The sequence below is a fragment of the Spermophilus citellus genome (genome assembly GCF_964194105.1).
Source record: "Spermophilus citellus genome assembly, chromosome: 6".
Classification (NCBI taxonomy): domain Eukaryota; kingdom Metazoa; phylum Chordata; class Mammalia; order Rodentia; family Sciuridae; genus Spermophilus; species Spermophilus citellus.
In genome coordinates this window covers 41,161,949-41,174,117 of record NC_138187.1, presented here as the reverse complement: position 1 = coordinate 41,174,117, position 12,169 = coordinate 41,161,949, and positions in this window count along the sequence as shown.

Here is a 12,169-nt window from a genome sequence, read left to right as displayed (position 1 = left end):
CAGCATGTGAATAATAAGGGACATACAGCCTCTGTTGAATCTGTTGCTAAGTTGACCATTGCTACACATCTGGACCTGTGATATGGCTACCTTGATCACTCTCTATTGTGATGGGCCATTCAATGTCATTAACAGTCAGAGTGTGAATATTATATTAATTCACTTGGCCACTGAGCCAGATAAACAACAAACATGTGGCCATATCAATTCTCATTAAGGCAAACACAACACCCTTTGATTTCAGTAAAGGTTCAGTACAGTCAACCTGCAATCATGACATGAAGGTGCATCTATGCATTACCTGGCCCTCTGTGGCTCCAAGGATTCAAGGCTGTGAATACTCCTAGTGCAAACCATACATGCCTTGCAGGCTTCTAAGAGGGCATTTCACATAAAGGCAGACCACACTGTTTGACTACATTCCACATGTTCTTGAAATCTGCATGCTATAGGCAGTGACACAACCAATCTGTCTGGCTTTGGGTGGGCACACACTCTAACCACCACACCCTAGTCAAAACATCTGCCTCATCAGTTCCTAAGCCAGTCTGGGAGCATGGCAAATAACATGTATTACAATTATCTCTTTTTTCATGGCCTGTAACCCAAAGGTCTTACCACATGGCTCGACATTACAAAGGCTGAAGTCTGACCATCCAATTATCTCCTTTTAATATAGTAATCCACAAAGTTAACCCCCAAATACACAGCCCAGCTGTCTTTACTAATAATCAGCAGTATGGTTCATGCAGTGCCGCCATCCTCATTGAACAGAACTCAGACTTCTCCGTCCCATCCCAGCATTATTCCACAAGGTGTCAGCAGAGAGCTGTATAGAAATTCATCCAACAGGTTAGGTTCTATGTTGTATCCATCAGTATACCAATCCCTTGAACCACCAAAGATACTCCTTCCTTGAAGGACAATGGCTCTGTCCAGTGTTTCCTCAGTTGCACATTGCACTCAATTCATAAAGGAATGAATTAACGTCTCAATTTTTATGGCTGTTCTGCAATCATTGTCTCAGAGTGAAGGATAGTTGGTAATAGATCCCAACCCATAAGTACAAAGCTTGTGCTTCCAGCATTCCACAGGCTGCTGGAAAATTTTTTTACCGTATTCCTCCTGAATGGATGGCTTATATATGGTATACTCAGTGACACTTTGCTGCCAAACTGCCTGCCCATCAGAAACTCATATATTCTCATGCTTTTCTGTTGTGCCATGGGAAGATCTGGCAGTGGGAGTTTCTCTTTAAAGTCCATTCCCTCTTCCTTGGAGATTGAGATCTGCTTTGCTCAAATATCTTGCTCCAAGGCACAGGCATGCTGCTACAAAACTACCTGTTTCTATAGGATGGTGAAGCTGGCTGGTATTCAGTATAGCCTTGTCCATATTCACTCTCAGAGCAGTGAGACATGTCCAACTCACTTTTCTTGCCTCTTTGTGAGTGGCACTATCTTGGAGATGGAAACTGAATGCTTGTAAAGCTCACTGGCAATCCATCAACCATCCACCATCCACCATTTCCCAGTTCTCCACAGAAGCTCATACAAATATAATCATGGTTAAAAAAAAAAAAGTATGGTACTTGGCCACATGCCAAGGTTGAGGCATTTCTCACCTTCATGAGATTTTGATGATTATGCTAATTGTCTAGCTGAGTCATAGGCCTGGGAAGGAAGTTCTAGGTTCCCAGGAGTTGAAAAGAAGGAGCAAGACACTGTTGGTATGGTAAACATGATTTTTTTGGAGGTAATAACATCCCCCCCACGGTATTTCACAGGTTTTCTTTATGCACAGACCAAATAAAGAAGGCCCACTATCACTAGGTTACCTAAGTGAGTGCATGCTCCCAAGCAGATGTTTATGACCCTTAGTGTGTATGCTCAATCACAGTGTTTATCACCTTGACTACATACTAAAACATAACTAGCCAGAAGTCTCTGTGTGGGAGCCTAGGTATAGACATCTTGGACCTGACTACAGAGTTTCATAAGCCAGAATGATTATTTCAAAGTAAATCATATATAAACATATACTACTCATAAGATTACTAAAGTCTCTAGGATTTTATTTATCCAGGAAAAATGTGTGTGAAAAATAATATAGAACAATCAGAAGGGGTTACACAAAAATAATCGCATACTCACTTAAATTTAAAAATGGAGCAAGAAAAATTAAGAGACAAGAAAACAAACAAAAATAATAGAAAAAATGAAGAGGGGGGAGGAAAGGGAGACACATGTTAAAATGAATAAAGACAGAGCAGAATGGGAATATGATTGGTAATATTAATCCATAAATGCATTGTCATTGCATATTACATGTTAATTGTTGCTGAAATTTTTTAAATAAAATCTTTATTATCCAGCGTTTCAAATTTTAGAATTTGTCAACTATGGAGAAGTCATCAATTCTCATTTGATTCCAACTCTGACCCAAAGTTGTCCAACTTGTTAGGTGAGTCTGTATGAAGAATTTAGGCCTCTACTTGCCTGACCACCTCTGCTAGAAGGAAAAGGTATCAACTGCATTTCTTTTTCGGAATGGAATTGTTAATATTTTCAGGTGTGAGAGTAAGTCTGTCAGGGAAAATAGCTGGCTTCTTCACCTGCTTCATATGTAGACTGACTTGGCTTGAATTGCACATCTCATTCTGAGAGATCCTGTCTGTATACTATGCTTATTTGGAAAGGGGTGTTGGATATTCTGTCTGATCCTCCTGAGACCCATAACTTTACTTCCTGGCAGTCACGTTCTCTATACCACAACTCCATCTGTACATTTCAAATGGAAACTCTGATATTCTTCTATATACTTTGGAGGCCCATCAGAATCCCATTCTCGTCCATGCTCAGGTTTGGACATCTTCAGCTCCATTGAAAAGTATACCTTATGTGCCTGTTTGATCCTGGATACTCATAAAGCAAGTATACCAAGTACAGCATAAAAATTGGAGAGAAGGATAACTGCCATTCTGACTGGAGTGAGATAAAATCTTAGAGTAGTTTTGATTTGCATTTCTCTAATGACTAGAGGTGTTGAGCATTTTTTTCAAATATTTGTTAATCAATTATATGTATACGTTCTTCTGAGAAGTGTCTATTCAGCTTCTTTGCCCATTTATTGATTGGGTTTTTTTTTTGGGGGGGGGGTAAGTTTTTTAAGTTCTTTATATATCCTAGAGATTGGTGTTGTATCTGACTTGTGTGTGCCAAAAATTTGCTCCCAAAATGTAGGTTCTCGCTTCACCTCAATGATTGTTTCTTTTCCTGAGAAGAATCTTTTTAGTTTGAGTCCATCCAATTTTTTTTTAATTCTTGATTTTATTTCTTGGGTTTTAGGAGTCTTCTTAAGGCAGTTGGGGCAAGACAACAATAAATATTGGTAAGAATGTGGGAGAAAAGGCACACTCACACCTTGCTGGTGGGACTACAAATTGGTGAACCATTCTGGAAAGCAGTATGGAAATTCCTTAGAAAACTTGGGATGGAACCACCCTTTGACCCAGCTATCCCACTCCTTGGTCTATACCCAAAGGACTTAAAATCATTATACTATTGTAATTCAGCCTCATCAATCTTTATAGAAGTTTAATAAACAATGTTTATAGAAGTTTAATAAACAATAGTTTAATAAACTGTGGAAGCAACCTAGATGTCCTTTAATAGATGAATGGATAAAGAAACTGTGGTATATATACACAATAGACTATTATTCATCATTAAAATAGAATAAAATTATGGCATTTGCAGTTACATGGATGGAGTTGGAGAATATCATGCTAAGTAAAGTAATCCAATCCCCCCAAAAAACACAAAGGCCAAATGTTCTCTCTTATAAGTAGATGCTTATCCATAAAGGGAAAGAGGGAGGCGTAGGAAAAATGGAGGAAATTTGGGCAAAGGAGAGGGAGGATGGGGAGGGTGCATGTGGGCAGGAAATATGGTAGAATGAAATGGACATCATTATTCTAGGTACATATATGACCACACATATGGTGTGATGCTACATTTTGTACAACCAGAGAAATGAAAAGTTGTGCTCAGTTGTGTATAATGAATCAAAATGCATTCTGCTATTATATATACCTAGTTGAAATAAGTAAGTTAATTTTAAAGAAGTGAAAAAAATCTGGAGAGAAGGGAAGCAGGGGAACAAAGTAATTTCTGAGGGAAAAAAAAACATAAATATGGAGTAATTCCACTGGCTCAGAAATGCAAATCAGTGAGTATATTCAAGCAGTCAGTGTTTCCCCAGTCCCAATTTTTCTATGGAGATTCAAATTCCCTGTTGGGGATCACTGGTCTTCTCTACAGCTTCACATTCTAGAGCTTTCTTACTGGCAAGCACAGTCCAGTTTTTCTGACTTTATTATCTGCTCTGATCTTGGACATGTTGACCAGTGCTTATTTTTCTTAAACTCTTTGGGAAAATCTTTTCACATGTCTTTAATTTTTTTTATTTTTTATTTATTTATTTTTGGTACTGGGGATTGAACCCGGGGTCATTTAACCATTTAACCATATTCCTAGCTTTTTATATTTCACTCTGAGACAGGTCTCACTAAGTTGTTTAGAACCTCACTAAATTTCTGAGTCTGGCTTTGAACTCACAATCCTCTTGCTTCATCCTCCTGAGCTACTGGGATTATAGATGGGCTTCCATCAGACCATCTATGTTTTTCCTCTTGACAGAGGAGTGTTGTCCCCTCCCATAGTGAGCTATAGCTGTTGATAATTTGTTTTTCTTTTTAAACTTATCATTTCCCACATTTCTGCTTTATTCTTTTTCAGAATTTTCTTTTTTCAGTATTGTTCTTTCATATCTTGAATGGTATTCCTTAAGTTATCAATTTATTTGTGTCCACTTTGAATTCATTGATCATTTTAAAAAATAATATTTTGAGGGCTGGGGATGTGGCTCAAGTGGTAACTTGCTCACCTGGCATGTGTGCGGCACTGGGTTCGATCCTCAGCACCACATAAAAATAAAATAAAATAAAATAAAGATGTGTCCACCGAAAAAACTGAAAACTAAATATTAAAAAATTCTCTCTCTCTTCTCTCTCTCTCTCCCTCTCTCTCTCTTTAAAAAAATAATATTTTGAGCTCTTTTCCCTACATTTCATCCACTTTGATAGATTCAGCTTCTAAAAAGTTATGAACCACAGGAAAACACATGTTGCCTTTTTTATTGTTTTTTGACTTTTAGTTTTCAGAATTGTGCTTTTTGGAAATCAAGCCCCTTTCACATTTGTACAAGGGACTTCTTAGTGAGCAACCATTTTTCAAGGGCTCAATTTCTACCACTTCTGAGAGAGAGAAAACAAATCATGGTAACAATGACACAAAGACAAACCTGGCATAGATATATTATGAAAATCAATTAAAATCAACAACTATATCCCTATTAACAATAGAAACAAGGAGCAAAGTTAACATAGACTAAATAAATGTTAAAATTTAATAGTTTAATAATAAAATGATGACTAAAAGAGGGTGAAGAAAGGGTAAAAAGGAGCAGCAAGCTTTTAAAATGGAAAAAGAATTAGAAAGCAGGGAGGAAACAGTGAGAAATGAAAATGCAATTAAAGAATAAAAATAAGTAAATCAAATTAAATGAAAGTAATAAAAATGGAATGAAAAAGAAAATTAAGTCCAAAAATGTTATCTCATCTGAGGTTTTTGAATAAGCGTGGAGATACATCTTTACAGGTTTTCTAATTCAGAATCCACCAGGAAGGAGGACTACTGAGTTTCACACAGGGACTTAGTAATTTCTCACTGTATCTACCAAACAGATCACTACTGTTTCTAGGCTGAGTCCCATGCCATATTTTGAACTAGGTTAAGATGGGTAATTTTATGTCATACTGTATGAGGCCACAGCCAGCGCCTCACTAAGAGGTCTTCTTCCTGCCTGCAGAGTGTAAGACACTGGAGAAGATTAGTCAGAAATAGTTAATGAAAAAGAAAAGACACAGAATAAACACCTGATAGGCCCAGGCCACAGAGGAGCTGGAGCTGGACTATAGAAAATGGCCACATGGTTTACTGAAGGGGATACATGAAAGCAGGGGTAAGATTTCAGGGGTGGAGTCTTGTTTCATGGTGTCTTGCAGTCAGCAGATTGATTGGCATCTTGGCAGGTCATATCCATTTCTGAGAGGCTGTGTGGCTGCAGCAGGTCACCCCATCTCTGGACCCTTGAACAGGGTCATTTGTGTATGTGTGTTCTTAGCCAGAGGAAATTTCCACTGGAAGTTCCCAGACACCAGATTCTCCTATTCACTAGGCTGTGATGCCGATGTAGTCCACACACAGCCCACTGACGGCTCTTGACAATAATGCAGGGCTGCATTCACTTCAGAGTCATTGAAAATGTAATCTGAGTTCACATAATCCTCCCAAAGATAGGGCAAATGGGTGGGAAGGAAAGGCTGCCATACCCTAAGTACATGTATGAAAACACGAATGGTGTGACTATACTTGTGTACCACCAGAGATATGAAAAATGGTGTTCTATATGTGTACTACAAAAAGTAATGCATTCTGTTGCCATATATAACAAATTAGAATAAGAAATAATTTTTTTAATAATGTGAATCGTCTAACTACCTTCACAGCATGTGAGTGAAGCAGATACACATTTACCTCACATAGCCCTATTTTGTACCTGGAGGCTTGGCAAATGTCAAAGCTAAGGCAAATCACTAGTGAATTGTGTGATGGGGGGAAAGCAAATTTCTGAATTCTATCTTAAAGTGGAACAACTGTGTGATTTCCCCCTCCGTAAACTACACGCAGTTGGTCTCACTCCTCACCTCAGAGCTATACTACTAAAACTCATACTCTCCACAGTCCAAGATCCCACTCCTTATATATCTCATTGTATTTACAACTGAACCCTGCTACTCTCCACAGACTGTCCTCCTCTGTGACTCTCTCCCATCTAATCATTGTTTCAAAATGTTTCCAGGGATTCTGAATTGTAATTTCCTCTGTGTTTTCTAATCTTCAATACAGCAATGTCCCAAGAATTAAGCCCTCTTTTAAGGCAACTTCTAATTATTTTACTCCAAGAAATGGTGAGAAGTACAATGTATTTCTCCAAAGTGAGCCAGCCCTGTAGAATTAGTAAATTTCATCCCAAATCCCTTATAAAACTTGCAATAACAAGTGGTACTCCTGAAGCTATAAATGTCAGTTCATTTTTTTTTCTGTTGCTCAGTTCTACCTGTAATCTTTAAAAAAAACCCTTCATTTTGTTTATTTGTTTTTATGTGGTGCTGAGGATCAAACCCAGTGCCTCACATATGTGAGGCAAGCACTCTACCACTGAGCCACAACCCCATCCCCTCTACCTGTAATCTTGAGGCTGGCCTTAGTCTTCTGACATTTTATTGTCCTCCCCTTGGGGAAGTAAGCTTTTTTAGTTTTGGGCTGCTCTGTACTTTTCTTTGATTTGTTTTTCTACTTTTCTCTATGATTTAGTTTTTCTGTCATTTCGTTTTTGATTCTTGGGGCTCTTCTCTTTCTCTCCCTGGGTGTGCACCGCACACACACACAAATATATATGTATGTATATATTCTCACCTGCAAAGTCTTGGAAACAGAATTCTATTCCACTTTACCTGGTAGTCTATTATTAAAATAGTTTATTAAAGCATGAAATATGTAAACTGTATTTAATATGGATGAATCTTTACAAACAGTATATGCTTGTAATTATCACTTGGATTTAGTAACAGCATACTTTTAAAATATAACTTTTATTTTTAGTTCTCTCTTACTTCCCACAAAGTGATCACAATCCTGATTTATAATAACAAGGATTATTTTTCATCTGTCTTCCATCTTTACATTTATGGAGTCACACAATTTTTACTCATTGTATGGGGTGAATGTGTCCTGGAAAATGTGAGAATATGAGCTCAGTAGAGCTGATCATGGCAGTGTGCCCCATCCTGGTTCCTGACATTTGAAAGAGTACATGTGGACAGAACATGATCTGTTTTACACTGTGTGCAGGAAAACCTAAATTGACTAAATATTTCTGTGGCTTTCATTAGAGGATAGTACTATTTCTTCTTTTATGTTAGCAAGATATAATCTGCTGATTATTTTGATTGTCAAAGGTTAAAAATAAATGTACTTGAATCCTTGAAATAAACTAAAACATTTGAAGTTATGTGTTAATGAAAACTTGTTGATCTGGGTTCTTCTTTTTAATTATTTTCAAAATCAATATTAAAGTGATTTAATACTCCCACTTTTAATTTTTTCTTCTTTCACTTTTAATAGCTTTTTTCTGGGAATTTCTGATGTCATCTCAAATATAACCATTATGCATAAATTCTGCCAATACATCTTATTGTATTTTAATATATATAAGTGGTGCAATAATTTGCTTTTATATTCCTTTACAGTTTACTTGTGTTTTATTTGTTTTGTGTAAGTCTTGCCAAGGAATTGTCAATAGAGCATAAGATTTTAAAATAATCTGATTCATTTTAAACAACTTTAAATTTGACCTTATGTGTTTTATTATTTTCTATTTTTAACTTGTATTTGTTTTCATTATTAACTTACTTATAGATTGTGTTTTAAAGAACGTTTCATTAATTATAACTTTTAGGATAAACAAGAGTTAAAATCTTTACTGACATTTTAATTTTTTATTTGATCAAATTTTACTGCATACACTGGTAATTTTATTAGATATATGCAACTTTGAAGTACTTGTAACTTCTTGATTGATTGCATTGTTGTTTTTACATGTGCTTTTTTGTTATATATTTGTTATTAATTTCTTACCTTTTATTTTTTACTATTATGTTGTGTGTGTGTGTGTGTGTGTGTGTGTGTGTGTGTGTGTGTCCTGGAGATTTAACCCTGAGTGCTTATGATGGGACCACATTGCCAGTCCTTTTAGATCTTTATTTTGAGGCATGCCCTCACTATGTTGCTTAGGGCCTTTCTAAGTTGCTGAGGCTGACTTTGAACTTCCAATTCTCCTGTCCCACTGAGATTACAGGCAAGTGCCACCATGCCAGGCATGTCATTATTTTATCCTTTTTTATTGACTTAGTAAAAATACACTGACCCTCTTTAAATACTATTGAAGGGCTGGGGATGTGGCTCAAGCAGTAGCGTGCTCGCCTGGCATGCGTGCGGCCTGGTTCAATCCTCAGCACCACATACAAACAAAGATGTGTCTGCCGAAAACTAAAAAATAAATATTAAAAAATCTCTCTCTCTCTCTCTCTCTCTCTCTCTCTCTCTCTCTCTCTCTCCCTCTCTCTCTGTCTCTCTCTCTCCCTCCCTCCCTCCCTCCTCTCCCTCTCTTTTAAAAAAATAAATACTATTGAAGCAAAATAATAGACATAGATTATTTAATATAGATAGCAATGGAAAAGAAGAACCTGAAAAGCTGAGCTCTTCTCTCCTCCTAAATCATGGAAATTGAAGAATCCTCCTTTATAAAGTAAGAATTACAATATTATCTTAGAAGTAGTTTACTCTTTCTCTCTAACATTTCCTGAAACAGAAAAACTAAAAAAAAGACTTTATGATATTGAAGTAAAATAAGTCCCTGTTTTAGAAAGGTTTTAGAAAAGTTAGTGTTTTAGAAACACTAACTGCATGTCAACTTTCAAATTTAAACTCATGAAACAGATGAGTCAAAGTGTCATTATTATATAGTGTCAATATTATAAAGTGCACCTGCTCAGGCCATAAATCTCCAAGGAATCATAATATAGATTCAAGTTCTAACATATTCAGAACTAAATTCCCTTCAAAGGTAAGATACAGAGAACATGTCCAATTTCTATACAGTAGTTCTAGACTAAAACACTGACTTTGAATTTTGCCCTAAATTTTAGGCATAAACTTAATCAGTACTAAAATGCCTTTTAATTATTAAGAAACTGGTATTTCATAAGCTTCCAGTGCTTAAAAACAACTAAGTATTACGCAGTTTTACAGTGTCTCCTTAACACAACATGTAGTTCAAGGAACTAAATGTTCTCATCACTGGTTTCACTACAGTCCACATATTTTGATTTTTTTTTTACTTGTGGTGCTGAGTATTGAAGTCAGGGCTTTGTGCATGTGAGATTGATTGTGTTTTTTATATGGGCTTAGGTAATTCTCCTTGTCCACATATTATTTCAAAGTTTGTTTGATTTCCAAATGTTTATAGATTTCTCTATATTGTGGTTGTTTAATTTATATTAGACTTTTTGATTGCCAGAGTGCATCCTAACTGGCTAATGTTGGTAAATAGTAATGCCTGTCTTGGTGAATACCCCATCAACCCCTTAAGGAGTATATGCTCTGTTGATATTGGGTGAAGTGAATTGCAAATATCACTTAGATACAGTTGGCTAATGATATTATTCAGTTATTTTCTATACTTGTTATTTTTTCTGTCTACTAGTTTATCACTGAGAGAAGAATGCTAAACTATTTTACTGCAATTATGGATTAGTCTATTTCTCCTTTAAGGCTGGCCAGTTTTTGCTTCATGAGGTTTGTAGACTTAGTAAGCATTATTTTTTAGTTGATCATTTTATCAATTTGTACGTTTTCTTTTTATTCTTGGTAGTTTGCATTGATGTTATTATTGCAGTCATATCAGACTTCTACCAAAATGTATAAAATAGGTCTTCAATACTTTTAATTTTAACCTAATTAAAGCATTATATTTGAAGTTACTTTTTGTATACAGCACATTCATGTCATTTAAAAAATTATATGTAACATATAGTTTTAACTGCTGATTTGAGGCTTCTAAACTATAAAAAGTAATTAATGGTTTTCATTAATATTACAAATTTATTATATTCCACAACATTAAAATTATTTTCATAAATAATGGTTTTATATAGAATTTCTTTTAAAAAATTTATTATTTTTGCAGTACTAGAGGTCAAACCTAGGTCCTTGTGTGTGCTAGGCAAATGCTCTATCACTAAGCTACATCACAAGCTCCTATATTTAACATTTTTTAAATGAAATAGGTAATAAAGCAATATGTTCAGGTATTAATTCTTGAATGCAGATTATACTGGTAGCTAAATTCATATTCTAAAATACTTCCTACCAAAAGATCAGTTTACCTACTGAAGATAATCACCACATACATATTCTTCTTGTTATATGAGTTGACTCATGGTATAATACCATTGAACTAAAAATTAAGCTTTTTGAGGTTTAAGAAGCCAAGATCTCTAATATCTGAAAGAAAAATAAATTCTTTCTCAAAATTGATGGTCCATAGGATTAATTAGCCAATTGTGAACTCCAACATATTTACATATTCCAATTTCTCCCTCCAGTTCTACAGGGTACAAAAAATTCCTTGAGAAGGTTCATAGCAACTAAGGAATTGGCTCTTGTTCCCCTGCAAATGAGAGCAGATCCACAGCCAAAGACGGATGGACATCTTCTAAAAATACAAACCCCAAGGAAATAGAAACCAAAATTCAACACTAGCTTTCTTTCCCTTGACATGGTTTAATGTAAACAACTCTAATGTCACCTTTGAGCTTATAAATAACTCGTTGTTTTGAATAATTGTTACCCCCAATAGCCAACTTTGTACAGTTGACTGTACAATGTACAAACCACTTGAATCTATTTTATGTAATAGTTTGAAACATTAACTGGAATCAATCTTCCTATCTTTGTTTTCCTAGCTTTAGTTATATACTTATTTATTGTATCCCCTACTCCTTCTCTTAAATTATCTGCTATTACTTTAAATACCAACCAATCATTTATTTCTCCTTTCTGTAATGGAATACATTATCCTTTTATAACTTCTCTTTTTTTCTTCTTCTTTTTTCAAAAGCATCTTCCTCTCTCTGTTTAGCCCTCACTTAAGGTTGTATTAAATTTACTAAATTTAACAACTAAGTATTTTGACCTATTCTAGACTTTATTATTGATTATTTATTATAGGTTTATACCTGAAATTTGAGGAACCCTAGAATACAATTGCAACAAGACTTTTTTTTCTTATGAGGTTGAATAGAATGTGGCTTGGCTCTGAGCTGATTATAATAAATAGGGCTAAGTTGCAAGCCTAAAGAATGAAATGGAAAATAAAATACATGCAGCATAGAGAATAGCTCCATTCTAAGACACATTGAATT